The sequence below is a fragment of the Dendrobates tinctorius genome, unplaced genomic scaffold (genome assembly GCF_039654945.1).
Source record: "Dendrobates tinctorius isolate UK_male_01 unplaced genomic scaffold, ASM3965494v1 ptg000118l, whole genome shotgun sequence".
Classification (NCBI taxonomy): Eukaryota; Metazoa; Chordata; class Amphibia; order Anura; family Dendrobatidae; genus Dendrobates; species Dendrobates tinctorius.
This window is the reverse complement of record NW_027361786.1, coordinates 505,918-531,595: the sequence shown is the minus strand read 5'-3', so window position 1 is coordinate 531,595 and position 25,678 is coordinate 505,918. Positions and strand designations below refer to the sequence as shown.

Genomic DNA, 25,678 nt, shown 5'->3' with positions numbered 1-25,678 from the left:
TATATCCTCCCTATATCTCCTCCTATTACCCCATATATCCTCCCTATATCTCCTCCTATTACTCCATATATCCTCCCTATATCTCCTCCTATTACCCCATATATCCTCCCTATATCTCCTCCTATTACTCCATATATCCTCCCTATATCTCCTGCTATTACTCCATATATCCTCCCTATATCTCCTCCTATTACCCCATATATCCTCCCTATATCTCCTCCTATTACTCCATATATCCTCTCTATATCTCCTCCTATTACTCCATATATCCTCCCTATATCTCCTCCTATTACTCCATATATCCTCCCTATATCTCCCTTATTACTCCATATATCCTCCCTATATCTCCCCTCTTACTCCATATATCCTCCCTATATCTCCCCCTATTACTCCATATATCCTCCCTATATCTCCTCCTATTACCCCATATATCCTCCCTATATCTCCTCCTATTACTCCATATATCCTCTCTATATCTCCCCCTATTACTCCATATATCCTCCCTATGTCTCCTCCTATTACTCCATATATTCTCCCTATATCTCCTCTTATTACTCCATATATCCTCCCTATATCTCCCCTCTTACTCCATATATCCTCCCTATATCTCCCCCTATTACTCCATATATCCTTCCTATATCTCCTCCTATTACCCCATATATCCTCTCTATATCTCCCCCTATTACTCCATATATCCTCCCTATGTCTCCTCCTATTACTCCATATATTCTCCCTATATCTCCTCTTATTACTCCATATATCCTCCCTATATCTCCTCCTATTACCCCATATATCCTCCCAATATCTACTTCTCTTACTCCTCCTTATGGGCGCCATATAACCTCTTGTAACCCCTATAGCTCCTCCTGACGCTCTATATACCCCTTTGCATGGCTCCTCCTGTTCATCGCCTCCCCTAATTAAATGTGAGGCCCCTCTCCTCCGAGTGAATGGATGTTAATCAGATATCCCCCTTACACACCTCCTGTCTGCTGCTCCTGTCTCTCCCCTATAAGGAGAAAGCACACGCCACAGATAACAGACAGTCAACAAAGGATTCCCTGTCAATTGGTTTTCTCCAGGAGACAGTCACTGTCATAGATGCAGCCTGATCGCTCACATCTTCCCTTGCAAGGTAGGACCCTCTGCTTTGCTCACCCTCCAACATCTTATTACAATTTATTCTCTTTAATAGAAAAAAGCTGAACATTTGGCTTCTCCGTACTAGTAGGATGCTCTGGGAAGAATAGAGCAGCGTGCTAGCAGCGGTGGGAAAGCTGGAGAGCATCCTGCCGCAGCTGGATCATTCCTTCTCCCACTGTTTTCTGCATTTACACTTGTTTACACCAACAGGAACCCCATAGCCTCCCCGATGCACTTGGTGGATTAGCACGAAGTTCCCTAATCTTCCTGGGAATGACCTGTCCTGTCCCACTATATCCTGTACATTCTCATAGTGGTTCCCATAAAACGGATGACTACACTGCACCATTTCACAAATGCATGGTCCTCCTGCGCTGCAGAGCTTGCACTCTAATGTAGACAAGGTCTGGGCATCGGTGTCCCTTCTTAAGTCCCCGTCCATCTCTGTGATATCAGACGGCGAAGAATTCTCCCTTTTTTATCCTTTTCCCCAACACTCCTGCTGATCCACAACTTCCTATGTCTATGTGACCCTGTGCTAAGGACGACGGGACCTGTAGTCCATTTTTTGGTGTCACCGGTTAGGGCTGGCATTGGGTCAATGATATTTTGCCTATATTTGTTTTCGTTGCATGTGAGCACATTGACCACCATCGATCGCCCCGTGTTGTTTCTCGATGCTAATATGTCTCATTTCTATGTAAATCGGAGACAGTTCTGGGGATTCATGGATATTGATGAATATTTCCGGGAAGATGACATTACTTGAGCCGTAGGGTCGCTGTAGACTCATAGTAGAGCGCTGGGAATATGTGATCGAGGAGAGATTTACCACAGATAAATGAGTGTAAGGAGATGTCAGACAACGCAATTTGCTCAGGTCGGGATGTTATTCTACAAGTGCGACCGTATCTGCCATGCTTGGTTAGGTAACCACATGGCGGTGCTTCTGTGCCCACGTTGGCAGATATCTGGGGACTACATTGCCCCTCACAGCGGCTTCTTGCAAATTAACTTGTTTTCAATCAGAAAAAATTAAATCTATTTAAAGAGTAACCTTTATTTTATTTTTTTCCCCCCATAAATTAATAATTCACGTGAAAATAAGGAACTTTGTAATATATCTCATAAGAAAACTGCTCCAGGACTTATCTTTCATTCTCCAAAAATTCTCAGTTCAAGGGTAAAATCTGTCTTCGGTGAAGACAGATTTTCCCGACACTGAGATAGTACTGTAATGAGATCTAACCAATTAAAAGGTCATCGACGGCGTCAGACTACTGACCCAATGGATGGCTCGGAGTTCCACCAATCAAGCCGCCCATCTCTGCCGTCCTGTATTGTACACAAACCGGAACTAAATTTTTGGGCGGCTTTCAGACATGAAGTACATTAGTAAATTTGATGCCTTACTAATTTAGGCACATGTCACTACCTTTTTTTAAGCTGGACCCCACTTTAACAATAAATATGGTGACATTGAATTAATGAATTGCTCGGGATACACCTGTTACATTTGCTGTGGAATCTCTCGGTGTTGTTGGGTAAGGGAAGTAGTGACCTTTTAGCACATTGATCTGCTCCTTCAATACAAGTCATAGGGGATATGTCAAGACTTTGGTTAGATAGTGCAAGCATGCTCCTCTTCCCTCTCTTCTCTGGTGGAGAATATCTATAACCATCGATCTTCACTCTGTCATCAATATTGCTGTCATGTAAGGGCCAGACGAAGACCTAACCCAAGAACTTACTGATCGCTTTGTACTCTTTACAGTGGTGATAGTTGTAGATGCACTTTTCTTACTTTTTATCCTGATTGGTACAAGAATCTATATCCGGGAAACACTGTGGAATTTTAAAGGGAACCTGTCAGTCACATTTGTCCTAGGCAAGCAAGATAGGGCAGTGTAAAATCATTCCAAGAATACCTGTTTCACCGTGACCTGATGCTTCCTTGCTCTGAAATTCTTCATTTTTTCATATGCATATCAGCTCTGCAAGTGCACTTGCAGCCCCTGGCTACTCTTCGCTTCTCCCCGCCAGTGCCTCCCTCCTCTTCATGATTGACATTGGAGAGCATCAGTGAGGAAATGCAGTAGAGGGTCTGTCTTCACTGTCAATCATGACAGTGGCGCCATCTAGGAGAAGTGAAGAGGAGTCAAGAACTGCAAGTGCACGGTTACATACACCCAGAAGTGCACTTGCAGAGCTAATTTGCATATGAATAAAAGATGAAATTCAGAGCAATGGAGCACTAAGTTGAAACCAAACATGTACCCTTGGAGAGGTTTTACACTGCGCTATCCTGCAGTACTTTTGCTTGCCTAACCCTGATTATTGACAAATTCCCCTTAAGGGGTTCTCTCATCATGAGAACTCTACGGAAAGTACAGGCAGCTATTACTACAAGGCAGATATGTAATATACAGTTAATCTGCCATGGCTCATAGAGGGTGGTTTTCCACATTTAGGGAGGCCATCTATTATGTGTTTATTCTAAATGAGGTTATATGGATAGGGATTATCTTAGCGGTATAACAACTATAAATGGTTACTGTTGTTTCAACAAATTTGCATTAACTAATAGTATAAGTGAAAATAAGAAACTTTGTAACATATCTTATTAGATACCTATGATTCTTTCTCCACTTATGAGCCAGCTCTTCACCTCCATCTCTGCTTCCTGAAGTCTTCATTTGCTCTAGAAAAGCTAAATCTGTCTTGGTCAAAAGAAAATAGACTGTCGATTCTCTGAAGCTAGATTACAGCTACCTATTAAATACTCTAATGGGGAGGGAGCAGTCAAGCACAGTTAAAAAAATGACACTTGCTCAAAATATTGTGTTAAATACCTTGTAAAAATCCCTGAGCTCCCCTAAATCTGTTACTCCTTTCTGTTTTGTGCTGAATTGCTCTATTACAGAGATATTCACATTTATTTAATTTCGAATCCAGTATGTGAAATCTCTGCTTGCAGTCCAACTGGGTGTTCCTTCGGTCTTCCCTGGAGTGTGCTATTTCACCTGTTTAAGATGCTGTCAATCTTAGTTCGCCAAGTAATCTAACTGTCTCAGATGCTGCCGAGCTGTGATTGCCAGCATCTGCGTGGGAGTGGTGAAAGCGCACCCCCCCAGAGGAGGTTTTTAAGAAATGCACAGTTGGACTGAAAGCAGAGATTTCACATAGTGCGCTCCAAATGCAAGAAATGTGAATATCTCTGCAATGGAGTGACGCAACGCAAAAAAGAAAAAAGAGTCAGAATCAGGGGAGCTCAGGTTTTTTTTTACAAGGTATTTAACTTTGGGGTAAGTGACAGGTCCTCTTTAAAGCGTAGAGGAAGAAACAGTCAAATTAAATTGCAAATTTCTAATGAGTGTTTATCTCACCCCTGTGCTGGGTTCACAATTTCACTGCTCAGTACTGCTCTCTATACAGTCCTCAATGCTGCTGCTTCTGAACACGTGCTGCATTGTGGCAGGAGAGCAAGAATCTCCCGTGTGTGTGCTGTTTGTGGGAGACATCATAGCAGCAAGTCTCTACCCACTGGCTCAGAGACAACTGGAAATTAAAGATGGCATATGCAGAGGGGAAAACTGGTGACAAATGCAATACAAAAGTCATATATTGGCGATAAATAATATTATTCCCACTGTACAGGCACAGGGCAGCACATTCTGAACATCTCCTGAAACATCAGGTGTGATCTACACTTCATTCTATGGAAGACTGTAAATATGTCATTTCTGCAAATTGTTACAGGAATGTTACTTATCACAGCTGAGGGTTCGTTACAGTAGACTCTATTCTGTTCTATGGTAATGGAAGTCATCAGCAGTATAAACCTTTCCTTTGCTTGAGGTTTGGTTAGAACATATCAGCCTTGACCCCGGTCTTGATACACTAGCGCACCTTCAGCTGCTGGAGACATTTAATTTTGTATGAGGTTTTTACCTTTGGGTGTAATAAGAATGCTTCCATTTATGCAGGAGCGTAGATAAGGAGTAAGTGAGGTATGGGTGAACGAGATTGCAAATAAACTCTTAAAGTTTTAGTTTTGGGTGTGCACAAACTAAACGTTTCCTAAATGTCGGGGTTTACATCTGAAGCCCTAGAGAATGAGTTTGTGCTGATGGGGCCATTGACTGTAATGATGGAGATGTAATTTTCAGGTGTATCCGCTTATTACAGTGGCCTCCAAGACGCAGTTGACCATGTCTTGGCGCCCACCTCAAATAAGCAAAAACTGCCCAAAATTATGTCCAACAGAGCACATAGGGACTCTGCATCATTACAGTCAATGGCACAAGAGTCCGTATCCCGTTTCCAGGACTTCAGATGTAAGCCTCAGCGGAGCCACTGAGCATAGGCCAAAATGCATTCTTAGCTTTACTACAGTCTATCAAGTCCAATCTTTAAAAGTATTCCCAATAACTTTTTCCCTTAATCCTGAATAAATGTGGGTGTAGTATTAATAATATATTCACCGATCGCTGTCTTCTCCAGTTTACAGCGCCGCTTCACTCCTCTTCTGAGTCACGTGGCGATGATTCAGACTCTCTGGGTCTAACTGTGCTCTATGTGTGACCCAGAAGTGGATTTTATAAAGTCTACGAAGCGTCAGAACGAGACTCCATAGACTTAAATTGTAAAAGAGATTTCCGGATCACACATAGGGGCTGGTTCATCAAAGCTTTATAGCCAGAAAAGTTGCAAAATTCTACGTTACGACTTTTGGCATTTTCAAGGGTGGAGCTGGGGAGGTAGAAGGATGGGATGTGGCCACGTCTGCCCATTTTATTAATTATTAGTGACACTTTTTGACACGCAAGAAATGATACTCCAGTCTCTCATTGGAGGAGCTTTCATGACACGGTGCATGGACCCACATGCCACTTATAAGATGCTCCAAATTGGTTAAGCAGCATACGCCTCTTAATGAATTTGTCGCATTGTACTCTACCAAGACGTGTATAGTGGGACCGTGCGCTAAGCCAGTCTTGAGGAATCGGCCTCATTGGGTGCAGTGTCCCCTGGAGTGTCTGAATTGCTGTCTCGTGACTCAGCAGAGGAGCGGAACTGAGCTGGAGAACAGACAACACGATGATCGGTGACTATATTAATGTTCCTCACATTTACGCAGGATGTGGGAAAAAAGTTAATGAGACAGCTTCTTTAATCCTTCACTGTTTATTCAAAGGCAATAAAAAAATCCTTCTAAGGCAGATGATAATTGACCTGTACAGTGGGTTAAAAGTCCCAATTATAGTCAGTATAAATCATTCAAATGTAGGAACTTTAATGTGTAACGTTTTTGCATCCATCGTAAGTGTGTTTGTGACTTCACAGCATTTATTCTTAATTAGGCCATACATATTTTTCTTTAGGGGTCAAGAGACATAGGCAATTATTCATATGAGCCTGAACGTTGACTCTTAAATTGATGTGGTTTTTTTTCAGTTAGTCAAGAGACATAGGTCATTGGCCATATGAGTCTAAACATTGACTCTTGAATTGATTGTGTTGCTGTCCTTGGAGTACAGAGACACTGGGCAATTGAACAATTGATGTTTGATAATATGTTGATTTCCCACTGTCCCAGGTTATTTAGTGTGTTGACCTGCAAACATTGAAGGATAAATTATGCAAATTGATTGAATACTCTAACAATGAGAGTTGAGGCATCCCACCTTCCCCCTCACCTGTGGATGATGGCCTGAAGGACAGTTGTGAGCTATAAAAGGGGATTTGCCTCTGCTCCCAGAGAGACTCTACATGGCAGTAACCAAGACAACATGGCTCTAGCCGGAGGAATACAAATTTGAGATTCTACAAGATGCCTGTTTAAGGGACCATGGCCCTAGGTGGTGGAATACAGATCACTGGCCACATGGAAACTTTTGGAGAAGCCAGGTTGGGACCATCCGGTCACCTAGACCCATGGAGACATTAAGAGAAGCCAGGTTGGGACCATCTGGTCACCTAGCCCCATGGAGACATTCGGAGAAGCCAGGTTGGGACCATCCATCACCTGACCCCATGGAGACATTGGGAGAAGCCAGGTTGGGACCATCCATCACCTGACCCCATGGAGACATTCGGAGAAGCCAGGTTGGGACCATCCAGTCACCTGGCCCCATGGAGACATTCGGAGAAGCCAAGTTGGGACAATCAGGTCACCTGGCCATGTAACTCAATAGACTGTCAGCTTTCTAAGCTTGTCGTTACCTCCTCTCTGTGGATGCCCACCAAAAATGGGGTGCCACTGATGAGGTTAAGAAAAAATACTGATGTGCACTCTGTTATCCAGAAGGTACAGGCTGAACTGGAGCGATCCAATGTATTAAGCAAAGAAGATATCAGCCACTCAATACCATTTTTAGTTGCAGAAGGTGTCTAGATTTATTACATTTACAAAAAGTCAATCACCACAGAAAACTCAAGATAAGTGAAGGCAAGGTGGTGTTAGTCGGCCCTGGAAGAACCGAAGTCACAGTTGCTCTAATCCCGGCGAGCCAGAGGAAGGGTGAGACTCTGTAATTTGCACCATCTTGTGTACTTGATAGGACTGTACTATGTGTTATTATTGTTGGTGGTGTTTCCACACTGTTTTACCCTTACCCTTTGTCGTCTGAGTAGTATTATGCCAACGGGAAAAGAGAGCAGGCATTCAGTGGGATGAGCCCGGGTCCATACGGTATTTCTAAAGACAGGCGGCCCAGCTGACGTTAGCACCCACTGACCCTCGTGTCTCCACAGTGTTCAATAAATTAACCAGTACAACATGACCTGGGGTAGTCTTGAGACAACTGCTCTTAAAAATTATGCATATTATATTTGTTTCCCAAATGCAGAGTTTAAGAAACAATCTAAATAGTCTTCATTAACATTTTTCTTTCTACCATTTTCCTCCTGCATAGTGTCGTCTAATAATAATAATAATAATACATTTTATTTCTATAGCGCCGACATATTCTGCAGCACTTTACATTTCGGAGGGGATTTGTACAGACAATAGACATTACAGCATAACAATAATCACATAGATCATAACAGATACCAAGAGGAATGAGGGCCCTGCTCGCAAGCTTACAATCTATGAGGAAAGAGGTAGACATGAAAAGTGTGTGGTAACAGTTGCCCTGATTGTATGGACCAGCCATAATGTTAAGTGTGTGACAGTACAGACACAGAGGGCTAATGGATGCATAAAGCATGTGGGAACATGATGCGGGGAACCTGGTTATGGTAAAACTTTTGGCTGTGCCACACAGGGATAGATAAGGTTAATGTGTTGAGGCGATAGGCCAGTCTGAATAAATGCGTTTTCAGGGCATTCTTAAAATTGTGGGGATTGGGGACTAACCGTATTGACCAGGGAAGTGCATTACAAAGAATTGGCGCAGCACGTGTAAAGTCTTGGAGACGTGAGTGGTAAGTTCTGATTATTGAGGATGCTAACCTCTGGTCATCAGCAGAACGAAGGGCGCGGGTAGGGTGGTATACTGAAACAAAGGAGGAGATGTAGGGTGGTGCTGAGCCATGGAGGGCTTTGTGGGTGAGGGTAATAAGTTTATACTGAATTCTGGAGTGGATGGGTAGCCAGTGTAATGACTGGCACAAGGTAGAGGCATCGGTGTAACGATTGGTGAGGAATATGATCCTGGCTGCAGCATTCAAGACAGACTGGAGAGGGGAGAGTTTGGTGAGAGGGAGACCGATTAGAAAAGAGTTACAATGGTCGAGACGAGAATGAATAAGAGAAACAGTAAGAGTTTTTGCAGAGTCAAAAGTAAGAAAAGGTCGAATTCTAGAAATGTTTTTGAGGTGCAGATGACAAGAGCGAGCCAGTGATCGAATGTGGGGGGCAAAGGAAAGCTCGGAATCAAGTATGACCCCAAGACAGCGGGCCTGTTGCTGGGGAGTAATAGTGGAACCACACATGGAAATGGCAATGTCGGGTGTAGGTACATTAGTAGAGGGAGGAAACATCAGGAGTTCAGTCTTTGACAAGTTCAGTTTCAGATATAGTGAGGACATGATGTTAGACACAGCGTTTATACAATCGCCTGTGTTTTCTAGAAAGGCTGGCGTGATGTCAGGAGAAGAAGCGTATAATTGGGTGTCATCAGCATAGAGATGGTACTGGAAATCAAATCTACTGATTGTTTGACCAATAGGGGCAGTGTACAAGGAGAAGAGGAGGGGGCCTAGAACCGATCCTTGAGGAACCCCAACAGTAAGGGGAAGGTGAGAGGAGGAGGAACCGGCAAAAGATACAGTAAAGGAGCGGTCAGAGAGATAGGAGGAGAACCATGAGAGAATGGTGTCCTTGAGGCCAATGGAACAGAGCATAGTGAGGAGGAGCTGATGATCCACAGTGTCAAATGCTGCAGAGAGATCCAAGAGAATTAGCATGGAGTAATGACCATTTGATTTAGCTGTTAGTAGATCATTAGCGACTTTAGTGAGGGCAGTTTCAGTAGAGTGTAAAGAGCGGAAACCGGATTGGAGAGGGTCGAGAAGAGAGTTATCAAAGAGATAGCAGATAAGACGGGAGTGGACCAGGCGTTCCAGGAGTTTAGAGATGAAGGGAAGATTAGAGACAGGTCTATAGTTAGCGGCACAGTTTTGGTTGAGGGATGTTTTTTTAAGTAGTGGATGTATGATGGCATGCTTAAATGAGGAGGGAAAGATACCAGAAGAGAGAGAGAGGTTAAATATTTTAGTTAGGTGAGGGGTGACAGCAGGGGAAAGGGACTGGAGGAGATGTGACGGAAATGGGTCACTGGTGCAAGTGGTTGGGCGAGAAGATGCAAGGAGCCTGCTTACTTCTTCTGTGACTGGTTCAAAATCAGAGAGTGAGCTAGATGCAGTGAGGGAGGGAGGACGGTGCATGGTATGAGGTGATTGGGAGATGATTTCTTGTCGAATCTGGTCAATTTTTTCTTTGAAGTAATTGGCCAGATCGTCAGCTCGGAGCTCCGTGGTTGGGGCCTGTACTCTTAGGTTGAGTACAGTAGAGAATGAAAAGTGTCAAAGAGACGTTTCGGGTTATTGGACAGTGAGGTGGTGAGGGTGTTGAAATAGGCTTGTTTGGAGAGGTGAAGGGCAGTGTTGTATGTTCTACGCATAAACTTAAAATGGATGAAATCTTTGTGCACCGCTGCAGGAAACGTGTTTGCACCGTGTGCCAGGGTTGTCGCCGTCTGCGTTGTGGTGTTCTATTTATAGGGGGTGTAAATTCATCCAGGGCACTTTGAAGAAATCTAGAAATCTTTTACCTTGCTGAGCACTTTTGCACATATCCATCAGAGCTTCTGGTTCTGACAGCTTTCCCTCCTCTCACTGTTAGAAATAGCAGCTGGGAGGTGGGTTGTGTACACATCTGCAGTGGAGAGGAGAGAAAGTTTCTCTGGAAGGGCAGGCTTTAAAAAAGTAGTAAAACACATGCAGAGAAAATTAGCATAGGATAGAAGCTGTGCTGATATGAAAGCAACAGCATAATGGTTTACATCCAGCCTATATTACAGGGAGGGACACTCCTAATGACAATAATCTAAAATGTGGATCTTGTTACAAACTGCCTATCAGGAGGATCGGAAAATGAATGAAAGCGAGAAGAAAGCTTACTAAAACTTAGATCAACATTGTTAACTAAGGACAAATGCTAACATATTTCAAAATAATTTTTTACATGAAAAAGGAGTCTATAGTCTTTAAGACAGGAAATTTAACTTAAATCAGCCACAAATCAGAATAAAATGAGGAATTTCAGCCAGCTCCTTCGGCCGTATACATATTTTGTGCAAAGGATGGTTCATAAGGGCTGATACGAATATAAGGTAGTATCTGTACGGCCATATTTCAGGGTCTCTATTCCATTAAGTGCTGAGGGCTCATACAGATCCAGCGCACATGAGTGACACATTCCTACACATTCCTAATGAATTATTGCACCGGTTGACTGTAGTGACAGTATAATTATTCCTCTGGGATTATCATTGCTCTATTAGACCTTACAATCCCCCAGGAAAGCCATAGAGATAATTAGCCATTGTGCCAGTATACCTTATGCATCATGTAGGATTATTGTACTTCTTGTCACTTGCATGAGCGATTTTGGCTGATTTCTTAAAGGAACACTATGCCTATAAAGGAATAATGGAAACAAACCGGAAATTAACTTTATCACTCCTTCGTTAGTTGGTAAAGAAGGTTAGCCACTACTTTTTTTATTGATGGCTTATTTTTAGGATCAATATCTGATCGGTGGGGAGCGACATCTGGCACTCTCGCCGATTAGATGATATCGGCATCTGCGGTGGTTTGAAGTTCTCAGATGTTGGCAGAACACAGCGGCTTCATCAAAAAATATAATGGCCATGACCGGGTGCTCCGGATACAGCACCTATTCATGGGAAAATCTGCAGTAAGCAGCCACAAGGCTGCTGTGGTCCGGCAGCACCCAAGAATTTCCGGCAGGTGCTATTGAACTATCCTATGGATAGGCCATCAATAAAAAAGTAGTGGATACCCATTTAAAGACCCTGAAGCAAAGGTAATAATTTTTCCTAGAACTTTTCCATTTTAGATGACAGGATGAGGCTCATCATAGATGGCTTGATAGTATTTGTCTCCAGGCACGGACATAGCAGTGGGAGGAGGCTCCTGCTGCAGCTAGTTATCTTACTGTCAGACCCAGGATTGAAAAATGAAGGGGGTGATCTCTAAGAATAAGAATAGAAAAATTATTTTTAAAATTAACAGCACAATAAAATATGAGGACTGTATTAAAGAGATTGTCCTGGACTTTAATATTGATGACCTATCGGTAGAATAGGGGATCTATATCAAATTGGTGAGGATCTGACACCCGGCACCCCCAGTAATCAGCTGTTATCACTAAGTCTTATGGCGACCAGATGTAAACAGTCTATGGAGCTGTCATAGAAAACATTAAAATCCATGAAGCCACTTTAGTGAGGGGGCATTCACCTCCCTCCTCCTCTCTCACACAGAATTTGCAGTAGGAAAAGAGGCCTATATTGTAAACCTCCTTTAATTTAGAATTGCACAATTGACATAGGGAAGTGGAAAAAATTACATATAGGTAGAGGGGGTGAGAAAACCAAATAAGATAAGAAAAGATAACCATTCAAGTTCCCTTTGAAGCCAAGAATCCCTACAGAGTACAGGTAATTAGACAGGAAAGATCTTTTCTGAGGTCCAGATAACAAAAGGGACATATGTTTAGGCATAGATAGAGAAGTTGAAAAGTCTCCTTTGTCCTCAGTAAAGATATCCTGAGGTGAAAGTAAACTATTATTCCTTACAGGGGAAATGTTATACCTGTGACTAGCCACTGGGGCAGAGATGAAAAGTTATAGATATTGGGGTTTGTATAGGTCTGATATTGATGGGACATACATCTTCAACTTCGGGACTAATTGAAGAAAAATATGCAGATTTTTCCATAACTGTGACAAATGAATAGTGGCCAGATAGTAAACACGACATGGCTGGTGTCAGCTGTCTATGTAAAGGTAAAATCCTGATAAAAAAAATATGATGGCGATTCCGAACTTCTGTGATCATCAGAAGTGAAGATATTGTTAATGCTGGAAATTTCATAAAATCCTGAAGGGCTGAGGGCATCCCACAACCCGGCCCACGTGAAGTCATCAAGGGAGGGTGTGTGGCTGTAACTTAGGTGCTGACAAAAGGTCAAGGTGAATTATGATCTGTGTTCAATGCTAAGCAAGATGCATAGCAATGTAGTTTTGATCCATGTTAACTAGACGTTTTCAGTCAGATTTCTTCCATCTGCTACCTGAGCCATCTCTGTGACGAGCGTAGTAATGTCTCTATTAATCCATTTTATTTTATGTTACTGTATATGCTGCGTTGTTTTGTCCATTTTGTAATTTTTTTTATTAACACTACCTATCTTTCTGAATTAAAGATAAAATGTATTAGTTCTGTTCCTTTTGCTCTGTAAACCGCACCCCAATATCATACGTTACCTGTCAGGCATCCAGTCCACCTGTATAAATGATTGGTGGTGGCAGCGAGTAGTTCTTGGGTTATTGTGGAGTTAGCAGTGACCGTACTGGGGTATATATATTCCATGCGTTGGAATCGGAGGTGTCTATACCATACACTAACTGTTAGTTTCAGAATAACCGGCCTATTAGTGGAAAATGCCTGCGACCTCCTCCGTTAATAGTTTGCCAATCGCGTAATTGTCTGGACAATAGGGGGCAGCAAAAGCTGTTAGTGACAAAAAGATAACAGCGGGTGGATCTGCATGACCTCTAAGACTGTGATATTTGACAGTTGGTGGCATCGGTGGTATCTGTGTGGTCTCGCCGGTGTCATCCCTTGACAGGAGCCAAAACAGACAGCTCTGAATGTAACAGCCGTTCTTAGGTCCTGCAGCTTAACTTCCATTGACTTCCATGGAAATTGACCTGCAGTACCATTGAAAGGACATTGCAAAGTGTACGGGACTGTGGTGTTCTGGGTCTGTATACTGTTTAACTTCAACCCCCGCAGGACCAGGTAACAGCTGAACAGTGGGGGTCCAGATGTCCGTCTGATATTTATGACCTGTCCTAAGGATGGCTGATCTAGACAACCACTTTAACCCCTTCATGACCCAGCCTATTTTGACCTTAATGACCTGGCCATTCAATTCTGACCAATGTCCCTTTATGAGGTAATAACTCAGGAACGCTTCAACGCATCCTAGCGATTCCGAGAATGTTTTTACTTGACATAATGGGCTTCATGTTAGTGATAAATTTAGGTCGATAATTGTGATCACTTTAAACCCCTAGGTGCTTCACAAATTGATCCGTAAAAAAAAAAGTACTTTTTTTCACAAATATTTTATTTAGCCTCAGTTTTTTCATTTTCACATGGGCAACAGGATAAAATGGATCCTAAAGTTTGTTGGGCAATTTCTCCTGAGTGCACCGATACCTCATATGTAGTCATAAACCACTGTTTTTTATTGTAAAATTAGCTCCAATCATTAGCGGACACCATGTTGTGTTTGGAGAGCCCCCGTGTGCCTAAACATTGGAGCTCCCCCACAAGTGACCCCATTTTGGAAACTAGACCACCCAAGGAACTTATCTAGATGTGTGGTGAGCACTTTGAACCCCCAAGGGCTTCACAGAAGTTTATAACGCAGAGCAGTGAAAATAAAAAATCATTTTTTTTTGCTCAAAAATGATTTTTTAGCCCGCTATTTTTTATTTTCCCTAGGGTAACAGGATAAACTGGACCCCAAAAGTTGTTGTCCAGTTTGTCCTGAGTACGCTGATACCTCATATGTGGGAGAAAACTACTGTATGGGCACACGTCGGGCTCGGACGGGAAGGAGCGCCATTTGACTTTTTGAATGGAAAATTAGCTCCAATCACTAGCGGACACCATGTCGTGTTTGGAGAGCTCCTGTGTGCCTAAACATTGGAGCTCCCCCACAAATGACACCATTTTGGAAACTAGACCACCCAAGGAACTTATCTAGATATGTGGTGAGCACTTTGAACCCCCAAGTGCTTCACAGAAGTTTATAACGCAGAGCAGTGAAAATAAAAATTTTTTTTTTTCCTCAAAAAATTATTTTTTAGCCCGCAATTTTTTATTTACACAATGGTAACAGGATAAATTGGACCACAAAAGTTGTTGTCCAGTTTGTCCTGAGTACGCTGGTACCCCATATGTTGGGGGGGACCACTGTTTGGGCACACGTTGGGGCTCGGAAGGGAAGTAGTGACGTTTTGAAATGCCGACTTGATGGAATGGTCTTCGGGCGTGATCTTAGTTTGCAGAGCCCCTGATGTGCCTAAACAGTGGAAACCCTGCACAAGCGACCCCATTTTGGAATCTAGACCTCCCAAGGAACTAATCTAGATGTGAGGTGAGCACTTTGAACCCCCAAGTGCTTCACAGAAGTTTATAACAGAGAGTGGTGGTCATGGGGGATTCCCTGTGGAGAGGAACAGAGGCCGCTATCTGCAGACAGGATATAACATCAAGAGAAATGTGCTGTCTTCCAGGTGGAAAAATTAAAGATCTGTCTGACAGGATATCAGGACTCTTCAGCCCTACAGATGACTACCCAGTCCTGCTAATACATGTGGGGTCAAATGACACAGCAAGAAACGACCTGGAAACCATCTGCAGTGACTTGGAAAACTTAGTTGAGAAAGTGAAAGAACTGGGAGCGCAGGTGGTCTTCTCTTCCATCCTCCCAGTGGATGGCCATGGAACAAGGAGGTGGAATAAGATTCTGCAGATGAACAACTGGCTACGTCGATGGTGCCGTCAGCAAGGATTTGGATTTCGGGATCACGGAGTGAATTGCCTATACGATGGATTACTTGCTAGAGATGGGGTGCACCTTACGAAGACTGGAAAACATGTATATGGAAGTCGCCGTGCTACACTCATCAGGAAAACTTTAAACTAGAACAATGTGGGAAGGGCAGCAAAAGGCCAGAAAAAGCCATACATCCTGACAAACGCTATTGAGAACTCTGCTATTTGAAGTGGGAGGAAGAACAAAGACAAAAGAATCTAAATAATAAAGATATTGGAGAACGAGAAACCAATCACAAACTAAAATGTTTCCATACTAATGCACAAAGCATGGGCAACAAACAAGGAGAATTGGAACTACTAACACAGGAAAAGAAATATGATGTCATTGGAATCACTGAGACTCGGTGGGACAATACACATGATTGGAATACAAGGCTAGAAGGATACAACTTATTTGCTAGAAACAGACTTGATAAACGAGGAGGGGGTGTCGCATTGTATGTTAGAAACGCGTATATCTGCACAGAGATTGAAGCTTCAGAGACTGGGAGTTCTGTGGAAACTGTTTGGGTAAGAATACAAGGACAGAACAATGGAAAGGACACCATTGTAAGCATTTACTACAGGCCGCCTGTGCAAGCTGCAGATATGGATGAACTCTTTATGCATCAAATGGCCAAGTTCTCCAAAAAATATGACATAGTTGTCATGGGAGATTTCAACTATCCAGACATTTGTTGGGAATCTCTCTCAGGCAAAACTAACAGGTCAAGGAAATTCTTATCCTCTCTTGCTGACAACTTTATCTTCCAAAAGGTAGGGGAGAAAACAAGGGGAACTGCTACCTTGGATCTAATCCTTATAAACAGGGAGGAAATGGTTGAGGAGGTAAAAGTGGCTGGGACCCTAGGAGGTAGTGTCCATGCTATTTTAGAATTTTGGATAACTAGAGGAGGAAGGCCTGTGAAGACTCAGACGTCAAGGTTAGATTTCAGAAAGGCAGATTTTAAGGGATTCAGAAAGAGAATTGGAGGGATCCAATGGCTGGATATCCTTAAAGACAAAAATGTCCAGGAAGGATGGGAAATCTTGAAAAATGAAATTCTCAAAGCACAATTGTTAACAATTCTGAAAAGAGGGAAGAATAGGAAGAATTTAAGGAAGCCAGAATGGATGAACACAGAACTTAAGCACATGCTAAAAAGGAAGAAAAAAATGGTTTATAAAATGGAAAGAGGGAGGCATAAAGAAGAATATAATGCTGTCGGCAGAACTTGCAGGGCACAAATCAGATTATTAAAGCTGACAATGAATTGAGGCTTGCAAGAGACGTCAAAAGCAATAATAAAGGATTTTGGGGATATGTCAAAAGTAAAAGAAAAGTCAAAGATGCTATTGGATTTTTACAGGATGAAAATGATGAAATGGTAAGACATAATGTTGAGAAGGCTGAACTTTTTAATTCCTATTTTGCATCTGTTTTCTCTCAGATAGGAAATGTAACATCAACTGTTCTTCACTGTCCTATTAAGGGAATAGAAGAATCCAGGATATCTATAAACAGAGAGATAGTGAGGAAACACTTAGCTAACCTAAATGAATTCAAGTCTCCAGGTCCAGATGAATTACACCCCAGAGTACTGAAGGAGATAGCAGAAGAAATTTTTGAACCCCTCTCCATAATCTTTGAAAATTCTTGGAGAACAGGAGAAGTCCCAGAAGACTGGAGAAGAGCAAATGTTGTTCCTATCTTCAAAAAGGGGAGAAGGTGGACACAGGCAACTATAGGCCAGTGAGTCTGACTTCTATACCAGGAAAGATCTTTGAACAAATTATTAAACAACATGTATGTAAGTACCTGGATAAGAATGAATTGATTAAACAGAGTCAACGTGGGTTTGTAACTAATAAGTCATGTCAGACTAACTTAATTTCCTTCTATGACAGAATCACTGATTGGGTGGATCAGGGAAATGCTGTAGATATAGTATATCTTGACTTCAGCAAAGCATTTGACAAAGTATCTCACACAATCCTTATTGAAAAATTGGCTAAGTATGGAATGGACAAGGCAACTGTTAGGTGGATTCATAACTGGCTTAGTGATCGGACTCAAAGAGTGGTCGTAAATGGCTGCACATCCAGTTGGAAGAATGTCTCAAGTGGGGTACCACAGGGCTCTGTCCTGGGCCCTGTATTGTTCAACATCTTTATCAACGATTTAGATGAAGGGATTGAGGGTAAACTGATTAAATTTGCTGATGACATAAAGCTAGGAGGGATAGCTAATACTAGAGAAGAGAGAGAAATGATTCAAAAAGATATAAATAAACTGGAGCAGTGGGCAGAAACTAACAGAATGGTTTTTAACAGGGAAAAATACAAAGTACTACATCTGGGCAATAAAAATAAAAAAAGCATATACAAAATGGGAGGAATAGGGCTAAGCAACAGCACATGTGAAAAAGACTTGGGTATACTAATAGATCACAGACTGAATATGAGTCAACAGTGTGATGCAGCAGCAAAAAAGACAAATCCAATTCTAGGATGTATTAACAGAAGCAAACAGTCTAGATCACGTGAAGTCATTATTGCCCTCTACTCCTCTTTGGTCAGACCTCATCTGGAATACTGTGTCCAGTTTTGGGCGCCACATTTTAAAAAAGACATCAACAAATTGGAGCAAGTTCAGAAAAGAGCGACCAGAATGGTGACCGGTCTGCAAACCCTGTCTTATGAGGAAAGGTTGCAGGATTTGGGAATGTTTAGCTTGCAAAAGAGAAGACTGAGAGGAGACTTAATAACTGTCTACAAATATCTCAAGGGCTGTCACATTGTAGAAGGATCATCTTTATTCTCATTTGCACAAGGAAAGACTAGAAGCAATGGGATGAAACTGAATAGGAGGAGACACAGATTAGATATTAGAAAAAACTTTTTGATAGTTAAAGTGATCAATGAATGGAACAGGCTGCCACGAGAGGTGGTGAGTTCTCCTTCAATAGAAGTCTTCAAACAGAGGCTGGACAGACATCTGTCTGGGATGATTTAGCGAATCCTGCTTTGAGCAGGGGGTTGGACCAGATGGCCCAGGAGGTCCCTTCCAATTCTATGATTCTATTCTATAACGCAGAGCCGTGAAAATAAAAAAATTTTTTCCTCAAAAAATGATTTTTAGTCCACTATTTTTTATTTTCACAAGGGTAACAGGATAAAATCAACCCCAAAAGTTGTTGTCCAGTGTGTCCTGAGTACACTGGTACCCCATATGTGGGGGGGGACCACTGTTTGGGCACACGTTGGGGCTCGGAAGGGAAGTAGTGATGTTTTGAATTTCCGACTTGATGGAATGGTCTGCGGGCGTCATGTTACGTTTGCAGAGCCCCTGATGTACCTAAACAGTGGAAACCCCCACAAGTGACCCCATTTTGGAAACTAGACCACCCAAGGAAGGAACTAATCTAGATGTGTGGTGAGCACTTTGAACCCCCAAGTGCTTCACAGAAGTTTATAACGCAGAGCCGTGAAAATCAAAAATAATTTTTTTTCCACAAAAATAATTATTGTAGCCCCCAATTTTTTATTTTCCCAAGGGTAACAGGAGAAATTAGACCCCCAACGTTGTTGTGCAATTTTTCCTGAGTACGCTGATACCTGATATGTGGGGGTAAACCACTGTTTGGGCACACGTTGGGGCTCGAAATGGAGGGAGCACTGTTTGACTTTTTGAATGAAAAATTGGCTGGAATAAATGGTGGCGCCATGTCGCGTTTGGAGACCCCGTGATGTGCCTAAACAGTGGAAACCCCTTAATTCTATCTCCAACCCTAACCCCAACACACCCCTAACCCTAATCCCAACCCTAATCATATCCCTATCCACAACCCTAACCCCAACACACCCCTAACCCTAATCCCAACTCTAACCCTAACCACAAGACTAACCGTAATCCCTACCCACCCCTAACCCTAATCCCCAGCCTAATCCCAATCTTAATTCCAACCCTAACCCTAATTCCAACCCTAACCCTATTTCTAACCCTAACCCTATTTCTAACCCTAACTCTAATTCCAACCCTAACCCTAGCCCTAACCCTAGCCCTAATGGAAAAATAAAAAAAAAATTTCTTTATTTTATTATTTGACCCTACCTATGGGGGTGATAAGGGGGGCGGTGTTTTACTTTTTTTTTTTTGATCACTGTGAAAGTTTATCATAGTGATCAAAATAAATGAATGAATCTGCAGCGTTGCAGATTCGATTCGGCGCACTGTGCATGCGCCCGCCATTTTCCAAGATGGCGGCACCCATGATCCTGGGCGGCGGGACACCGGTACGGCCAGAGGGAGTTCGGAGGCACCATGGAGGGTGACAGGGGGTGATTGGAGGGCGGAGGGAGTAGAGGGAAGGCGGGGGGAGCAGATAATGATGGCGGTTGCCGATCGGTGCCGTCAGACGGTGGCGGCAGCCGATCGGTACCGTCAGTTGATGTGGGGGGGTTGGGTCTCGGTCTCCAGCCATGTCCGATGCTATTTCTGCATCGGCCATGGGTGGATTGTAATATTTCACCAAATTTCATTGGTGAAATATTACAATCGCTCTGATTGGCAGTTTCACTTTTAACAGCCAATCAGAGCGATCAAAGCATGTGGGGGCTAAGCCACGCCCCCTGGGGTTAACTATGAAAGGTTCTCTGTGTGCGGGTCGGGTGACCTTTCAGTGACCCCGGTCACCCGACCCGCAGGGTTGCAATCAATTCATGATGCCACATAGGCGTCATGGGTCGTATTGGCACGACTTTTCATGACGCCTATGTGGCGTCAAAGATCGGGAAGGGGTTAAAGGGAATCTGTCAGGTCTCCTGTAACCCCAGAATCACCAGAAGTTGCGTCTGAATATGTAGACACCCTGCCTAACAGTCCCTGTGTTATCTTACATACATAAACAGATCTTTACAAAAAGTATTTCTAAAGTCCATCTATGATATGTAAATGAGGGCTTTGACTAGTTGAGGGGGCGTTGGCATACCCAGACAAGTCTGCCCACTAAGCATGTTATTACACCCCTGTAGGCGTGATAACATCAGTTATAAGCACCAGAGACCTCGCAAGCGCCATACTAATCTTGCGCATGCGCGCGGCTTCTTCCCCGCACATCATTGATCCTCTGAAGCTGGGAGTATGGGTCCCGGCGTCAGAGAGGCGCACTGCGCATGATCGGGTCTCATACACACTGCTTCAAAGGATCAATGATGAGTGGGAAAGAAGCTGCGCACATGCGCGAGGTAAGGATGACACTTCTGATATCGCCAGCGCTTGATAACATGCATGATAACATGCGTAGTGGGCCGACTAGTCTGGGGACGCCCCCTCAACTAGTCAAAGCCCTCATTTACATATCATCAACAGACTTTAGAAATACTTTTTGTAAGGATCTGTAGATGTGTGTAATATAACACAGGGACTGTTACATATGCAGACACAACTGCTGGTGGTTCTGGGGTCACGGGGACCTGACAGGTTCTCTGTAATAAAGGAATTGGTTTTTTTTAAATGTTTTTGTTAATCTAAATTTAGTCTCCGTATTATGCTGTCATGGTCACATCTGGAAATGAAGATGTATTATGTCAGAGAAAAATATAGTTATAGTAAATCTGATATCTGGTGGACGAGGAATCACAATCAATTCATTCAATTCAAATTACATTTCAGATTTATTGAAACGCCAAGGCCACTCCGAGTTCTCTGGTGCCAGCAGATTTTCCCTGTTGGCTGCAAAATCTGACTGCATTAAAGTGCAGTTAGGGAAGTAATAAATGTCCTCAAAAAAATATAGCCGTCCACTTAAACTTGTCAGTCTTTATTCCATATTCTCTCGTATGTGGGAGAAGAAAATCAGAGGAACACTACAGGAAAATCTGATCGGGTGTCTTATACATAGTGTAAGGACTTAAGGCATAAGAAAGCCAAAGACAAAAGTCATCGAATTCGTTTTTCCTAGAGTGTTTCTTTAACCATTTGAAAGGATGACTTTAAGAGTGTTTGTTAAAGGGAACCTGTCAACAGGTTTTTACACCCCCAGGGGTGGCGTTCGCATAGTAGTAAGGTCCTTGTGATGTTCGAGGTCCTAATACCCAAATTATCGGTCTGCACATGCTCTGGCCCCGGGAATGACAGTGCGTGTGGAAATCTTGGGTGGGGGAGAAAGTCACAGAGAAATGTAATCTGTCAGTCACTGACAAGTGGCCAGTGATAGGTGGAAAAAGAGGCATAGAGGCCGGATAAGTGTAAGACAAGCCCCCTGCACTTGAAGCTCATTAGCAAAAAAATTGCAGATAGATTTTTATGAAACAGAGGTACGGACTTTACATAGATGACATTAGTTCGGGCTCTAAAAACTTGCTGACAGGCTACAAAAGGGTTATCTGGTCATTTCTATTCCATATGTATACATCCAATCACCACAAGAGCTTGTGAGAGTTGATGGGTGAAGGTGCCAAGTGTTTGATTTGTTATTAATTACCTATCCCATGAGGTTTTCGCGCCTTCCTTTCTCATGAAAGACACTAAGCTAATAGGTAAGTAGGATTTCTTTGCATGGTAATTATTGATTTATCTTTCCTAAAGAAGCAGGTAATAGGGAAGACCAGGAAAGAGTACTATCTGTGCCTATATAATTTAAAAGTAGCAAACAGAAATTACTAAGTGTGTCTATAAATTACAAGGGAGACAAGGAGAGAATAGTATCTGAGCTTACATCATTTACAAGTAGAAAACAGAGACAGTGCAAGCTGTGTTTGCATCAGTTACTTTGAGAGACAAGGAGGCTGTACTATCTGTTCCTAGATCATTTGTAAGTGGTGAACGGGAAGGCAGTACTGTGTTTACATTAATTACTGGGAAGACCAGGAGAGAGTATAATCTGTGCCTATATCAGTTACAGACAGCAATCAGAATCTGTGCTAGTTGCGTCTACATCAAGTACTAGGAGAGACAAGGAGACATTACTACCAGTTCCGACATCATTTTCAAGTGACTAACAGGTCGACAGTATTTACTGTGTTTCCATCAATTTCTAAGGGAGACAAGGAAAGCGTATAATCTGTGCCAACATCAGTTACAAGCAGCAAACAAAAGCAGCGCAAGTTGTGTCTACATCATGTACTAGGAGAGACAAGGAGACGGTACTATCTGAGCTTACATCATTTACAAGTGGTGAACAGAAAGGCAGTATTAGTTGTATCTACTGCAATTACTGGGGGGAGACAAAGAGATGCCTACATCAGTTTCAAGACACAAGCAGAATTACTAGGAGAGACAAGGAGACATTTCTACCAGTGTCTACATCATTTACATGTGGCAAACAGGTTGGCAGTATTAACTGTATTTCCATCAATTACTAAGGGAGACAAGGAGGTAGTATAATCTGTGCCTACATCAGTTATGAGCAAGAAACAGAATCAGTGCTAGTTGTGTCCACATCAATTACTAGAAGAGACAAAGAGATGGTACTATCTGAGCTTACATCATTTACAAGTGGTGGCCAGAAAGGCAGTATTAGTTGTATCTACATCAATTACTGGGGGAGAAAAAGAGAAAGTAAGACCTGTGTCTACATCAGTTACAAGCAGCAAACAGATTTACTAGGAGAGACAAGGAGAGAGTACTACCTGTGCCTACATAATTTCCTGTGAATATGAAGGTCATCCCTCTTTTAGCCAGTACAGAAAAGTGATAGGATAGAGATCTGCTCTTTCTCAGTCTTGATGGCCGTACGTCTTGCACCCAGCAGAGAGAGGGGGAGAATCAGTGCCAATGTCACTGCTGTAATAAGAGGACTTTATTAGGTTGCAAGTTGCTGTACAGACACACAGACGGCTATTAATTGCCTGTTTGGTAAAATATACACATATTCTGCATCTCTACTCAGCAGGGAGGAAGTAAAGGACTGCTGTAACTCATTGCTTCCCCTACTGTGTCGTTTATTGACTAAAATGTGCAGCCGGCAATAAAATTAAGCTAATAAAATGCAATAAACAGTCTTTTTTGTGTGAATTAGAAATGTAAATTTACACACCAAGGTGCACATTCTAAGGGTGGATTAGCAGACTTTCATCTTCATAGGGTATTTTCTGTTTTTAATATTTATAATATGGCAATTTAGATGATGTTTAGCAACACCCTGAGCTGCTTTATGTGCTACCAAACACTAATGAAACTAGGATACTACCCAACAACAGGTCAATGACAAAAAAAAGTAAAAAATAATAGCAAAAAGAAAATCAACTCATACCTCTGTTAAACTATAGCTATCCGATTTCCTTGCATGTTTGTTTTCACAAATAGGTGTTTTGCCCATAAAATAACATTTCTAAGCAACTTTTCTCCGAAATTTTCATTATAGCGACCCTCTTATTTCTCCTGGAAATTTAGGAATTAATTAACAATTGGCCTGTACCAGTTCGTGAGTAACATTGCAATGATAAAAACAGAAGAGAGCCTGTATTTCTTAATACTGTGTATTGCCCCCTCTAACATCAATGACAGCTTGAAGTCTTTTGTGGTAGTTGTGGATGAGGTTGTTTATTTTCTCAGATGCGAAAGCTGCTGACTCTTCTTGGCAAAAAGCCTCCAGTTCCTGTGAATTCCTGGGCTGTCTAGCATGAACTGCGCGCTTGAGATCTCCTCAGCGTGGCTCAATGACATTGAGGTCAGGAGACTGAGATGGCCACTCCAGAACCTTCACTTAGTTCTGCTGTAGCCAATAACAGGTCAACTTGGCCTTGTGTTTTGGATCGTTGTCATGTTGGAACATCCAAGTTTGTCCCATGCGCAGCTTCTGGGCTGATGATTGCACATTTGCTTCCAGTATTTGTTGATAAAGTGATACATTCATCTTTCCTTCAACTTTGACCAAGTTTCCTGTGTCTTAGTAGCTCACACATCCCCAAAATACCAGCCATCCACCTCCATACTTTACAGTAGGAATGGTGTTCCTTTCATCATAGGCTACTTTCACACATCAGTTTTTTGCCGTCAGGCAGGATCCGGCTTTTTTTAGAAAAAACGGATCCGGCATAAATTTTGGAGAACTGTAGAAACGGATCCGTTTTTTTGCTGGATCCGTCTCTGTTCCTGGCGGCTGGCCAATTGGATCTGAGCATGCGCAGACTTAAAAAAACCGGATCCGGTTGCTGGATCCGTCTTTTTCTGGATCCGGCGCATTCCGGCGCCCATAGACTTTCATTGTAGCAAAAAGCTGGAAGCGCCGGATCCGGCGCTTCCGGCTTTTTCGCCGGAGACAAAAAACGTTACAGTAGACGTTTTTTCAAGACGCCGGAATGAGACAAGTTGCCGGATCCGGCAAAAAACGGATGAAACGCAATGCCATCCGGCGCGATCCGGCGCTAATGCAAGTCAATGGGGAAAAAACGGATCCGGCATTGCATTTTGCCGGATCCGTTTTTTCCAAAAAAAGCCGGATCGCGCCTGAAGGCAAAAAACTGATGTGTGAAAGAGGCCATAGGCCTTGTTGACCTCTCTCCAAATGTAACGTTTATGGTTGTGGCCAAAAAGTTCAATTTTGGTCTCATCACTTCAAATTACCTTGTTCCAGAAGTTTTGAGGCTTGTCTCTATGATGTTTTGCGTATTGGAGGTGAGATACTTTGTGGCATTTGCACAGTAATGGCTTTCTTCTGGTGACTCGACCATGCAGCCCATTTTTCTTCAAGTGCCCCCTTATTGTGCATCTTGAAACAGCCACACTGCTAGTTTTCAGAGAGTCCAGTATTTCAGCTGATGTTATTTGTAGGTTTTTCTTTGCATCCTGAACAATTTTCCTGGCTGTTGTGGACAAAATTTTTATTGGTCTACCTGACTGTGGTTTTGTTTTTTACAGAGCCCCTGATTTTCCTTTTGTTAATCACAGTTTGAACGCTGGTGACTGGCATTATCAAATCCTTGGATATTGTCATAATCCAGGTTGGATTATGACAGATTTTGCACAAGTAACCTTTTTTTTCCTTTAAGCTGCTTGCTGAAAGTTAGTTTTGCCCCCCGGTGGCCGTTAGGATCATTACACTCTGGTTTCTTTAGTTCAGTTGCCCCCGGTGACCGCTAGTGTTGTTGCACGTGATAATGAAGCAGGTGTGATACCCTGGCTCCTATCTATAAAGGAGTAGCAGGTGGTCTCATTCAC

General features: G+C 42.6%; 1 long non-coding RNA gene across 1 annotated transcript in view; it reads left to right on the top strand.

Annotated features, from left to right (window-relative positions):
* The first annotated feature begins 975 nt into the window (after positions 1–975).
* The window catches only part of LOC141101496 (uncharacterized), a 427,984-nt gene continuing 403,281 nt past the window's right edge, over positions 976–25,678 (top strand). Inside the window, exon 1 of the long non-coding RNA XR_012234985.1 lies at positions 976–1,135. This is a non-coding gene — a long non-coding RNA (uncharacterized lncRNA). The remainder of the gene's footprint in view (positions 1,136–25,678) is intronic.